Here is a 12626-nt window from a genome sequence, read left to right on the forward strand (position 1 = left end):
AGATGATATCTACTGCATCCCCACTGTCCAGCTTCTTACTTACCTCATCATAAAAAGCAATTAAATTGGTCTGACATGACCTGTCCTTCATAAAGCCATGCTGATTACTGCTCATAATGGCATTCTCCACTACATAATTTTGTATGTGATCCCTTAACAAGCTTTCAAATAACTTGCCCACCACGGATGTCAAACTTACAGGCCTATAATTGCCAGGCTGAGATCTTACTCCCTTTTTAAATATAGGAATGACATTCGCCTTCTTCCAATCACTAGGTACCATACCTGATGAAAGAGAGTCTGAGAATATCAGAAACAAGGGCCACTGCAATTCTGCCCCTAGCTCTCTCAGTACCCGAGGGTGTATTCCATCTGGCCCAGGTGCCTTGTTTACATTTATCGTGTGTAACCCTTTAAGCACCATATCCTGTGCCAGCCACTGTGAAGTTGGAGCTGAGGCAACAGTGCAGCTATTGGGTGGGACTTGGCCCACTGGCTCCTCTACTGTATACACAGAAGAAAAGAACTGGTTAAGCACATCTGCCTTTTCTGTATCCGCTGTAACCATATTGTTACTATAACTCAATGGGGCCACACCCTCAACCTGCATCTTTTTACTATTAATATACTTAAAAAACTTTTTGGGGTTAGTCTTGGCCTCGGCCGCGATGCGCTCCTCATTTTCTATCTTTGCCTTCCGGATTGCTGTTTTACAACACTTGTTACAGTGTTTATATTCATTAAACGCAGCTACTGTCCCCTCTGACTTATATTTCTTAAAAGCTTTCCTTTTTCTCCCTATTAACTTCTTTACCTCAGAGTTAAGCCACATAGGGTGATTCTTAACACTTCTACTTTTTCTTATTAATGGAATAAATTGAGAACAGTAAAAACGATTATTATCAAACCTTTATCCACTGATATTAATTTTAAAACCTGTTGCGTGCACCAGGGTTTGCAGTGATGTCACAATCCAGGTAACGCCACAATCAAGTTTGCTCTATCTTTATATTGTAACTAGGTTTTCCTTTCTTCTGTGTTGTTTGTTCCTACAACAACAGTTAGATTATTGAGATTTTTTTCTTAATTTTCCGCACTGAGCCTTTGGATATGGTGGGAAAAGTCAGTGGGATGGACCACACTAAATGTGAAGTTTACTTACGGTTGGGGAGACAAAAAGCAACAATTGTTTCAAGGGTAAAACTGGGCTGCAACATGAAACAAGCTGACGTTTGACCATTTAGCTTGCCTTAATGTTGCTAACGATACTGCAAGTATTGGCACTGCTCATTTCTTTTTCGGTTGCACATTAATAGCACCGCTACAATTTTCTGAATCTCTTTCCCTATATTAATGGTTGTGTAAGTAGCAATAGTGTTGGAATCTAAATTTGTTGCTGAGTGATTCATACATCATTTCAAAAGCTTTTATGTTATCATGAAAAAAAATATACTTTTAGACAATTTCCTCTGTATACATTTCCAATAATAGCAGCCTGGAAAGACTAATTTCATGAGCGCATTTCATAAAGGTTGTTAATATACAGGTGTTTGTCAGGTTGAGCTAGAACTGACTAGGTGCTAACTGGGCAGCCTGTTAATTCATTCTATTTATATCATAGTAATTAAATAGATTTCTATACTGACCAAAATATTCACGTGTAGTGTAGAGCTAGACTCCATTCATTCCTATGGGATTTTTAGAAATGTATTTATCAATGGATAAAAGTTAGAGCTCACCATTTGATAAATACGGTATAAAAATGCTTTAGGAATGAATAGAAAGTGGGTGAATCTATGATGAGCTCTAATCTCACATTTTGATGAATCTTCACCTTACTGTACATTTCCCTCTCTGGTCAAACTCGTCGATCATATGCTTATTGATGTTTAGAATGGGCTACTAGGTCTAAGCAACACCTACCTTCCCCCTTTATGAATACAGCCCTCAAAACACAGGAAATGATGTATTCATTAAGTAGGCTCGGGTCTTTGCAGGTCTTTGCACTCCTTTATTGCATTTTGCACCTGGTCTTCCACTTCATCAATGACCCATAAAGCCTTTTATGAAAGCATACAGGCAAAAATGGTAATTTACAATGGTTAAAATGCTAAAATGAGCGCACACATTGCATGTAATGGCACCATTCATTGCATCTAAACACGACTATGTCATTGATATACCCACATATGGAATATCAAACACCAGTTGGTACTTTGGCAAGGCCATTTTTACATTTGGCAATGATATGTGCTGCATTAAAAGTTGATGTTTCATAAAAATTTATATTGCACTCAGTTTGATAGACTGGACATTTTGCTTTGAAGTGCCTTTGTGGTGGTTACCTTAGTATTTATTATAGGGTGGTGATTAACACCAAGATATCACAGGAAGCCAACTGGAGGGTCTTTAGCATTTCAAAGTGGAACTGTTTGTATCCTTATGGGAACTACCTGACTAACTTACACAATAAGATTATGATACCTGATTATCTTGTCAGCCAATCAGAACACATCCCTACTTTGGTCAGTGAGATTCTAAGAGTATAACTTGTGAAGCTCTTAGGGCTCTGGCACACGAGGAGATTTGTCACCGGCGATTTTTAAAAGAGCGATTTGGCGACAAGACGAGCGACAAGACGCCAATGCTAAATCAATGGAAATCGCCAGCGTCAAAACATACGAGGCTACTTCAAATCGCCTGCTGTTTCAAATCGCACACAGACCCTTTTCTGAGCGACTTGAGTAAACATGAGGGGGGGTTAACTGTTGAGTGTACCATGGGTAGCAGATCGCCTGGATCTCAACTCGCATGAAATCTCTTCGTGGGTATTGTCGTGGCGACTTGTCGCCAAAGCGACAGGGGAAAAAACGCAGGCGACAAATCTCCTTGTGTGTCAGAGCCCTTATAGACACATAGCCACATAGATACACACACACACACACACAAAGATGTTTGGTCAGGGAGAAGTCCTTTGAAGGCTAATCCCTATAGAATAGATTGTGTGGGCACATTTGAAAGAACTCTGTATTATTTGCTGTCTCTGGGCTGGACAATCTGAATAAAATCGCTTCATCTCTGGAAAAGTGGTTGTTTCCTTTTACCTGGCTGTGTAAATATTGGAATCTCCAGAATATTTGTAATAATATACTGCATATAGATATGAGAGAGGATTCTATACAACACCATGCACACTATTGTTAACGTTCTACTGATTCATAAAAGCAGCTTTTTTTCCATTTACACTTATACTTCCTGACTGTCAGATAATTCAACAACACAGAAAAACAATCCCCGTTTTTTTTTTGCCCAATAAACAAACTGGAGAGCGCTGCTTTTATGTAGATTTGCATAGTAAATGAAACACTTACTGAAGTGCGTTTCTTTGACCTTTTCCTCAGCCATTCCAACTTACACTAGAAATGTAATCTGTATCTTACATGGGTCTGTGTATAAGGAAAGACAGATTATCCAGCAGGATATTGATTCTGAGATTCATTTAATTTAAAAAGTCAATTCACTGGAAACTCCTGTGGGAGAAGAGACCCTTGTCTGTGATAAATAGGAATGCTTTGGAAAGCTCTCCAGTTGCTGATATTTCTGCATTCAAGAGCTTAAAGCAGCAGTTCGGCTTTTCACTGAATGAACGGTTCCCATTGAATAGATTTTTTTAACCTGTTTTAAATAATATATCCCTTAAAACCAATCCCCCCAGACTTCGATTTCTGAAAATAGTAACCTTTTCCAAGTGCTGATTATAAAGCAAATAAGTGTGATTAAACACAGAGGTGTCAAGACCAACACGGATTTATTAAATACTAATGTAAAGTTAGATTGGCGATTACAGTAGGGGGCATAAATGGGCATTTTGTGGGGGAGAGCATTTACACTGCTTTACTGCTTATAATTATTTGCTAGGTTGAGGCATTTATGACCACATAAGTACCCTTGAATTGAATGCAAATCAATGCCGACATTAAAAGACATGAAAACCTGGATGCACGCCAGCTTTCCCAGGCTTTTATACTTTTTCTATAAGCTCTATTGAAAGCTTTGTGCTTTAAAGGTATAGCACTCAGGTGGGCCTCTACTATGTGGGAGAATCAGACTCGTACTGTATATTCTCATAATTAAACCTGATGAATTTGTGAACATTGGTTTTATTACAATCCATATAAAGCTAAGCTGCTCCATAGTAACATACATAGCAATAAGAATCCTATTTATAGTGCAGCAGGGGTACTTCTGATATACTTACCTGCACCAAAAGCTAACCAAAGGACTTTACCATTTTACCTCCTACTTACAGTCAGGGATGAACTTGCGAACATTTCGATATGAGAATTCTGTATGTTTAAATCATGATGCTGTCTTAAACACACCCACTTTTACCTCAATTAACCCTAGCTCTGGTCATTTTTGGATATGCCCCATATAGCATTGCTACCTTTCTAATTGTTGAAAACCAAATACAGAACTACAGAAGTAACATAACAGAAGACGGGGGCTATGATATCATGTAGGCAGGGCTAGGCCATGGGAGCGGGGAACTGACACTTAAAAGGAGACATATCCTATAAAAATTAAGAATGTACCAGTGAATTATACTCTTTTAGATATAGAAGGATTGTGCTTAAAAAAATTGTGTTTCTGACTGATTTATTGAGAAATTCCCCCAAACCCCTAGTCCCGCCCATCTGTTCCACTTCCTGCTGGCTGAATTCTCTGGATGTGTAGGGGGGGCCGGTGGCTCTCAGTACATTGCACAGTAGGATAGGAACCAACCAGCAGCTAGGCTGACCTGATAGGGACAGGGCCGGATTTCAGGGACAGGCCCCCCCATGACCACCCGCCCACCTACCTTGACCACCCTCCACCCCACACATGGGTGTCACAACTCATACGGAGCATTGGGGAGAGGACAGGCTAAAGTTTATCTGCATCCTCTCCCTATTGCTCCGTATGCGGGCAAAATTTTCCATTGAGGCAGGGCGGCATGCCACCCCTAACTTTCTGCTGCCCTAGGTCCGGGCCTTTGTGGATAGGGAACTGAAACCTGTCTTTGTTTATATGAGTGCAGGGCTGTGATTGGCTATCCCCCTCCTACTGTGCGTCTGGCTGGGACCATTAGGACACTCCCACCCTTCATTTCAAACTCGGACAGAGAACTGATAGGATCTATAGGGAGCTCCAATAAAGGGGCCATTTTTATAGATAGGATTAATGTTTAGCACAAAGTGAAACCAGCACCTTATATTATTCATAATTGCCTACAAAATTAGGGGTTTCCCATTTATCCAATTTGTTTCCTTTAAAGATATCAGGGACTGGGTTATGCCGTATATGGCTGATAATTCACGGGTGCAGGTTGTGAGGGTGTAAGGGAGGCGAGTGGGTTTCACGAAGGGGACAGGACTGATCTGTCCGGGTGGTGGTGGCTCCTGATAGCCGCTTGTTGAGTTAATGTGTGTGGGGGGTTTGATGGGTAGGATTTTTATTGCTATAACTGTAACAGAGTGACGAGAGGGTGGCATGACTCATCAAAGCTACGAGTGCTGAGGATTCAGTGCGAGCCTGATACGGCTCAGCCTAGATGGTAGTACTTCCATGAGGGAGGACATCCTGATTGATTCCTCTTCCGTGTGCAGATAAGAACGCGGAGTACATTACCATGTGTTTTAAGTTAACAATATTGCTACCCGTCTATCTATTTATTTAATTAATTATTTATTTCACCTATTTATTGGTTGCTGAGACAATAACAACGCTCATATTGATTTTCTATTTATAATACTTACCAGAAATTGAATTGATGTCCGTGATTTGGACCGGACAATTGAATTCTTAAAAAGAGAACCTCCAATAAATTAGTTAATAGGTGATATGCATAATATATGGCCACGACTGGCCCCAACTCCCATCAATTAATGAATTTGAGAATCTCTGCACTGAAGCACTTAATGTATATACTTCATACAATGTACATAGTCCATCCACTAATGAATTAATCACCTTCCTTACCACTCTACTCTGCACTGAAATTAATTAGTCAATTGGAACACTATTAATTGTTATTGTTTTATTGTTTTTATGAATTATAAGTGGTAACTGATACTTATTTTAAACTATAAATTTCAATAAAATTTTGGATTTTAAGGCATAACACCCAAAAAATGTCCTTGTTTTGTTTTGTATAGCTATGAAGGGTGGGAAAAACTCGGGGTGCGCCTGATACAGATATCAAGATTCAAACAACACACCTTTTCTTTTGTTTTCTTTTGTTTAGTTAAAAGTGAATGGAGGTTGCACAATGCGGACTTACCTGGGTTTCAGTGGTTTTGCTATCTATGGACAGCCCAAGGGAAACTGGGGTGTCCGGTTCAAAACCAGAAAGGGGGCAACCCCAGCCTCATTCTTTTCAAGGCTCACATACCATGACTTTTGCTGTCCTACCAAATGTGAGACCTTTGGCAAGCATGGAGATGTTCAGTTTTGGAAATGACAGTCCTAAAGTTACTAGAGCCTATTTTTTAAAGCAGTCACACTATAAACGCTTCTTGCAACCTCCTGCAGCTACATGGCTGCATACAGGGTATCCTGACAAAAGTGTTTATATAATAGGTGACTCCTATCATGATTCATATTGCTAATCCCAGTCATCAAACAGAACAATAATAAACGTAGCCGTCTTCAGGCTATGGGCCCATAATGGAATTAAATATGGAAAGGTCTATGGAGTCCACTGGTAGACAGGGGCCACAACAACACCTTGGATGGCTGCATTCTAATTCCAGCTGGACATCCTTGCCCTAAGCTATCAATATACTGTATATGCTTCATTGCAATGTACTAATATTCCCTCTGCTATCCTGGCCCTACTGTTCTATATACATATAAAGGCCCATGAATTCCCCCAGGGACTCACAGCTTGTTATACTAAACATTCTGGCTAAAATCTCACTTAACCGTATGTTAAACGTTAATTCTCATTCTGAATGCATTCTGTACTGTATAAAATACGATTCTCCTCTTCTCATATAGGGAAAACCATGTCAGTCCTACTACAAAAACCCGAAACAACCATTATCCTAACCGCTTGTTTGAAGGATCACAAGAACCCAAGTACAACTGTTTGTTCAACAGAAAAGGTTAAGCCTTTTTCAGTACTTTACTTTATCCTACTCTCTACTGGTGCCTCCATTCAATTGCACTCGACTATAAGGCTCCAGCTTTGGCAGAAACACAAAATTTAAACTAATGACTAAAAACCTGCCTTAGGAATGTTTCAAGATGAATAACTGAATAACTACTTTGCACAAAATAAGTTCAAAAGAAAGATATTATATCTCTCTGTGTGAATTAAATAGATGAACTCAATCTTAATATAAATAGAATGAAGGCATTTGTTGGGCTCCTTCCAAGGCTCCATAAGAAATAGCTTTTATAGGTATAGTGTTCCTGACTCAGTTTCTTTCTACATTTTGTCTCATACAATTTCCATTTTTGATGGCGTAAAGTAATAACTCACTGTTAATATCCTGGTCTCCGGCATTAAAAATAAAGTTATTTCTTTAGACGAAGGAGCCTGTGCTGTATCGGAAACGGCACAACATCGTGTCGCATTCTCCGAGATTGTCAATCCCGGAACATTGGGGAATAAAAAAGGGAGAAAGCAGCTGTCAGAATTGTCAGTTTGTCAAGTTTACTACAACAGGAATGGCATTTAAAGGGGAACAACCACGAAAATAAAAATAAACTTATTGTGGAAATTGGAAACATTCTTAAAGGAAAACTATAATCCCAGAAAGAATACATAACCAACAGTTTATATCACATTAAATGGACTATTAAAGAATCTTACCAAACTAGAATATATATATCAGTAATTATTGCCCTTTTACATCTTCTCCTGAGCCACCATTTTGTGCTGGGCTTTGTGCTCCCTCAGAGATCAGCTGACAGGAAATGATGCAGCTCTAACTGTAACAGCAAGTAGTGTGGGAGCAAAAGGCAGAACTTTGTCCATTAATAGGCTGATGTGGCCAACATGCAGTGCCGGACTGAGCCCCGTTGACCCGTACCCAATCTCCACAGGTCCTCCACGGATCCAGGGGGAAGAGGGTGTTGGAAGCCCCTGCGTGGGAGGGATGTGAAGGTGGTGGAGGTCATTGGGGGGTTGCAGGGGCCCCTGAGGCAGTAACCCTGTACCCCCCCAGTCTGAACCTGCCACCATGTACGTGTGCCCTTGGTTTGTTTGTGTGCACTGTGAATCCTATGATCCCAGGAGGCGGCCCTTAGTACTTAAAATGGCAATTTTCTATTTAGCATTACCCAATGGCACAAACTACAAAAAAATTGTGATGAGCGAATCTGTCCTGTTTTGCTTCGCCATAAAATTCGCGAAACGGCAATAAAATTTACGGAAAGGCGAAAAATTAGCAATTTTTTTGTCGCCTGCATCTATTCTTTTGTCGACGCCCAATTTTGACACGACCATGCCTTTTTTTGACGTGACCGCACCCGATTTGACGTGTCCGCACCCTTTTTGACGCACATCAAAAACACATTCTGTGCGTCAAATTTTTCCGTGGCAAATTTTCACTGAAGTTTTGCAAAACAATTCACCAATGGCGAAATGCGGATATTCGCTGCGAATCCATGCTTGTCGAAAAAATTTGCTCATCACTACTAAAAAAGTATATTTTTATGAAAATGGTTTATTTAGATGAAGCAGGGTTTTATGCAATACATTTTCCTAGAGACCTACATTGTTCGGGGGTATAGTTTTCCTTTAATATAACCAATTAAACATTCTAAACATTTTCTGAAATAATCTAGTTATGCTTCACTATCCCTCTCTCAGTAATCTGTCTCCCTACATGCAGCTTTGTGTCTTAGTCATTTTTCTTGATGGACAGTTAGCTCTAATGCATCATTGGTCCGTGCTCCTTTCACATGGATGATGTATGAGAGCTAAATGGCTTTCATAAAGGCTACTCCGACACGCAGGCTGCGTGTAGAGATTGCTGATAGGGGAAGAATGAAGAGATACTTGATTATTTTAGAATGGTACATCATATTTAATTGAAATATATATATATATTCAGAAATGTTCTTAGTTCCATGAGATTAAGCTTATACTAAAATGTATGTTTTCATGATAGTTCTTTTTTAATTGTTTCCATTTAATGTAAATGGATCCTCCAATGAGAGCCCTGGCTATACTTCTCCACAGTAGAAAGCCTATTTAGCTTTAATGGATAGAGTTCTCACCAGGAAAGGAAAGTTAGCTTTAGGCTCCCCTAATATTTCAACAAGGTAATTAGAAGTTAAAGGATGCTGGGAGCTGTAGTCTTCCAACATCAGAGAAGGAGCCTTAAAGCAACTTTTCTTGTGATCTTCTGGGTCAGCAGTCCATTCAGAGATCTTCAATTAATAATCCGGCCGACTGTGAATAGACACCGGTCCCTGTTCTTTGCTTATGCAATTGGCATGTAGATCCCCTACATCTCAGTTTTATAAGCAAAAGAAGCATGCTGGGAGCTGTAGTCTTTCAACATCAGAGAAGGAGCCTTAAAGCAACTTTTCTTGTGATCTTCAGGGTCAGCAGTCCATTCAGTGCAATAAGATCTTCAATAGAAAATCCGGCCAACTGTGAATAGACACTGGTCTCTGTTCTTTGCTTATGCAATTGGCATGTAGATCCCCTACATCTCAGTTACATAAGCAATTGAGTTAAGTACACAGTTAGCTCTTAAAGTCCGGGTTAGATGTAACCTATGACCCAGGGGGTCGATGTATTTTCAAAAGACCAGAGATAGCATAAATCAGCCCATGCTAGATTTAGGGGCTGATTTACTAAAATCAGTTTTTTTTTTTGGCCTTTAAAGTCATATAAACTCAACATGGTATAAATTTGAATTAAACTCAATCAATGTTGTATTTATAAAATGTCACGATAATGCTGTCGTCATATGAAAAATTCAAGTTTACATTCGAAAATCAAACATTTTTTGAGCCAAAAGTATTGTTAAAACTCAAAAAATGTTAATTTAAACAGATATTTGTTTCTATAAATTCTCTTTGTTTTCCCAAACAGGAATTGCTCCAGCAGTCATTTTAGGAGCACTGGCACTCATTCTTGGAAAACAATAAGTTTCACTTGAAACTCGGTGAAATAGAAAACAATGATGGGATTAACTTCCCCTTGAAAATGTGTCAAGGGACTGGCTGTCACTAACTATTCTATTCCTCTACTATTCTCAGCCTCTATAGAACTCGATGGTACTCAACAGATCAAACCAACCGAATTTTGTTTGTCAAAAAAAAGTTAACTAAGGGGCCAATTTACTAATCCATGAATGGATCGAAAGCGTCCAAATGCGTTTTTTTAGTAATGATCGGTATTTTGCGTTTTTTCGTCGCCGTCACGACTTTTTCGTAAATTGTTGCGACTTATCCGTAGCCATTACGACGCATGAATTGTCGCGACTTTTTCGTAGCCGTCGCGAAAAAATCGGAAAGGTTTGCCTGTCGTTTACTAGCGCTCAATATGAAAAAGTCATGACAATTCGCGCAAGTCGTAACTGCAACGAAAAAGTTGCAACAATTCATGAAAAAGTCGCAAAAATACGAAAAAGTCGCAAAATGTTTGTTTCCAATCCGATTTTTCCCCATTCGGGATTCGGATTCGTGGATTAGTAAATCAGCCCCTAAATGTTAATAAAACCCAATTTATGGGAGTTATTTTCCAAAAACAAATTTTTGGAGGAAAATTTCTGAAAAACTTTATGGTAAAAATCGAGTACTGGCAAAAACCCATTTCTAAATTGGATTTAGGTTATTATACACACAAGTTGTGGTCTTCTCTGAAGTTTAAATACACTTGATTACAGCGTAATTCAGGAACCCACAAATGTACACAATATCTCCATTTTACTTGTTTACCTTTCTATTCAGGCCCTTTCCTAATGATATTCTATTCCAAAGCTGTATTAATTTATTATAACTTAAAAAAAATATAAAAAACTTTAAAATAGAACATTATTGAGGATACTAATATCTACATTATTAATATTAATAATTAGTGATCAGTGAATCTATCCTATTTCGTTTTGCTGAAAAATTAGTGAAATAGTGAATACATTTGTGAAACAGCAAAAAATTCACGCTGTTCTGGTACCCCATGACTTTTTTGATGCACACAACTTTTTTGACACGACTGCGCTTTTTTTTGGCGCAACCACACCTTTTTTTACGCAACTGCATCTTTTTTTTTTTTTTACAATAGTGCGCATTTTCCACAACAAATTCCGAGTAGGGTTAGAGTTCATTAAAATGTTAGCTGTACCTTCTGAGTGAGGAAATATACTTTTCCATAAAAAGATGGTGCAACAGTCCACATTTTTTCCTACTGATTTCATTGTAATGGCAAAAACTTTTGATATTACACATATATATATATGTTCATCATGATTTTTAGACAGAAATAACATACATTATGGAATACATCATGGTACTTGAGCCTTTTATGCTCTTTTCCATCTAGGTACAGAAGTCCTACAAGCCCTTTGAAACCTACCTCAAGGACTTAGTGCTGCATAAAGCAAAACTTTACAAACAAACTACAATTCAGATGATAATAGTGGGCAAAAAGGTCATGGTATTTTATTTCATGTCAGTTCCAACTCACTACATTGACTTTTCTCTACACAAATGTAGAAGTTAATTAGACTAAAGTACCTTGGCTTCAGGTTCAGCATTCTAACATCATTTTTGATATGTTAACCCATGCTTGAGCCCAAATCAAAACACAACTGATTCCTGGGAAATACAATAAGGTGGTAAGGCTTCTATAGATGCCAGTGTCAGTATTTCTGGAGCTCCCATTGAAGTAGGACCCTTCATTTCTTCTCTTGGTTTTCACCATTACACACAGCACCAGAAGGACCAAATTTAAGCAAAGAATACCAACTCCTGGGCAAATCAACTAAACTCCCGCTTTTTGAATAATACATTTCTGAACTATCTCTTTACTTTTGCTTATCCAGTTTTCTATCCTTTCCAAGCTTTTTTCCAGTGTACATATTTCTAGTGTTCCCATTGGAGTCGGACCCTTTATATCTTCTCTTGACTTTCACCATCATACATAGTGGCCCTAGGTCTGGACTGGGATTCAAAATAGACCCTGGCATTTTCAGTACACAGAGGCCCAAACAGCCCCCCACCAGCCCAATAAATAGTGAGTGTCTGTGGCATCTTACAGCAGCCCCTCTGGCATTTGCCAGAACCCACAGATTGCCAGTCCAGGTTTGATTGGTCTTCTAGACTTTCCCAGAAGGACAAGATTTGACAAAAGAATACCAGATCTTTGGCTTATTGACTAAACTCCCACTATATTTTTGAATTATCTCTATATGTTGGCTCATTATATTTTCTATCCATTCCCAGTTTCTAATTTTTAAGCCTTTACTCCAAATATAAAGCAGAACAAGGGAAATGTGATCAAAGTAGCACAATTTGTGCCATTGGTCCATCAACCAATAACAGCCAATGAGAATATAGCATCGGTTCCCTATTTGAAAGCAAATATTTGATTAGACTTATTTATAGACCAGATGCAAATG

The sequence above is a fragment of the Xenopus tropicalis genome, chromosome 9 (genome assembly GCF_000004195.4).
Source record: "Xenopus tropicalis strain Nigerian chromosome 9, UCB_Xtro_10.0, whole genome shotgun sequence".
In the NCBI taxonomy this organism is placed as follows: domain Eukaryota; kingdom Metazoa; phylum Chordata; class Amphibia; order Anura; family Pipidae; genus Xenopus; species Xenopus tropicalis.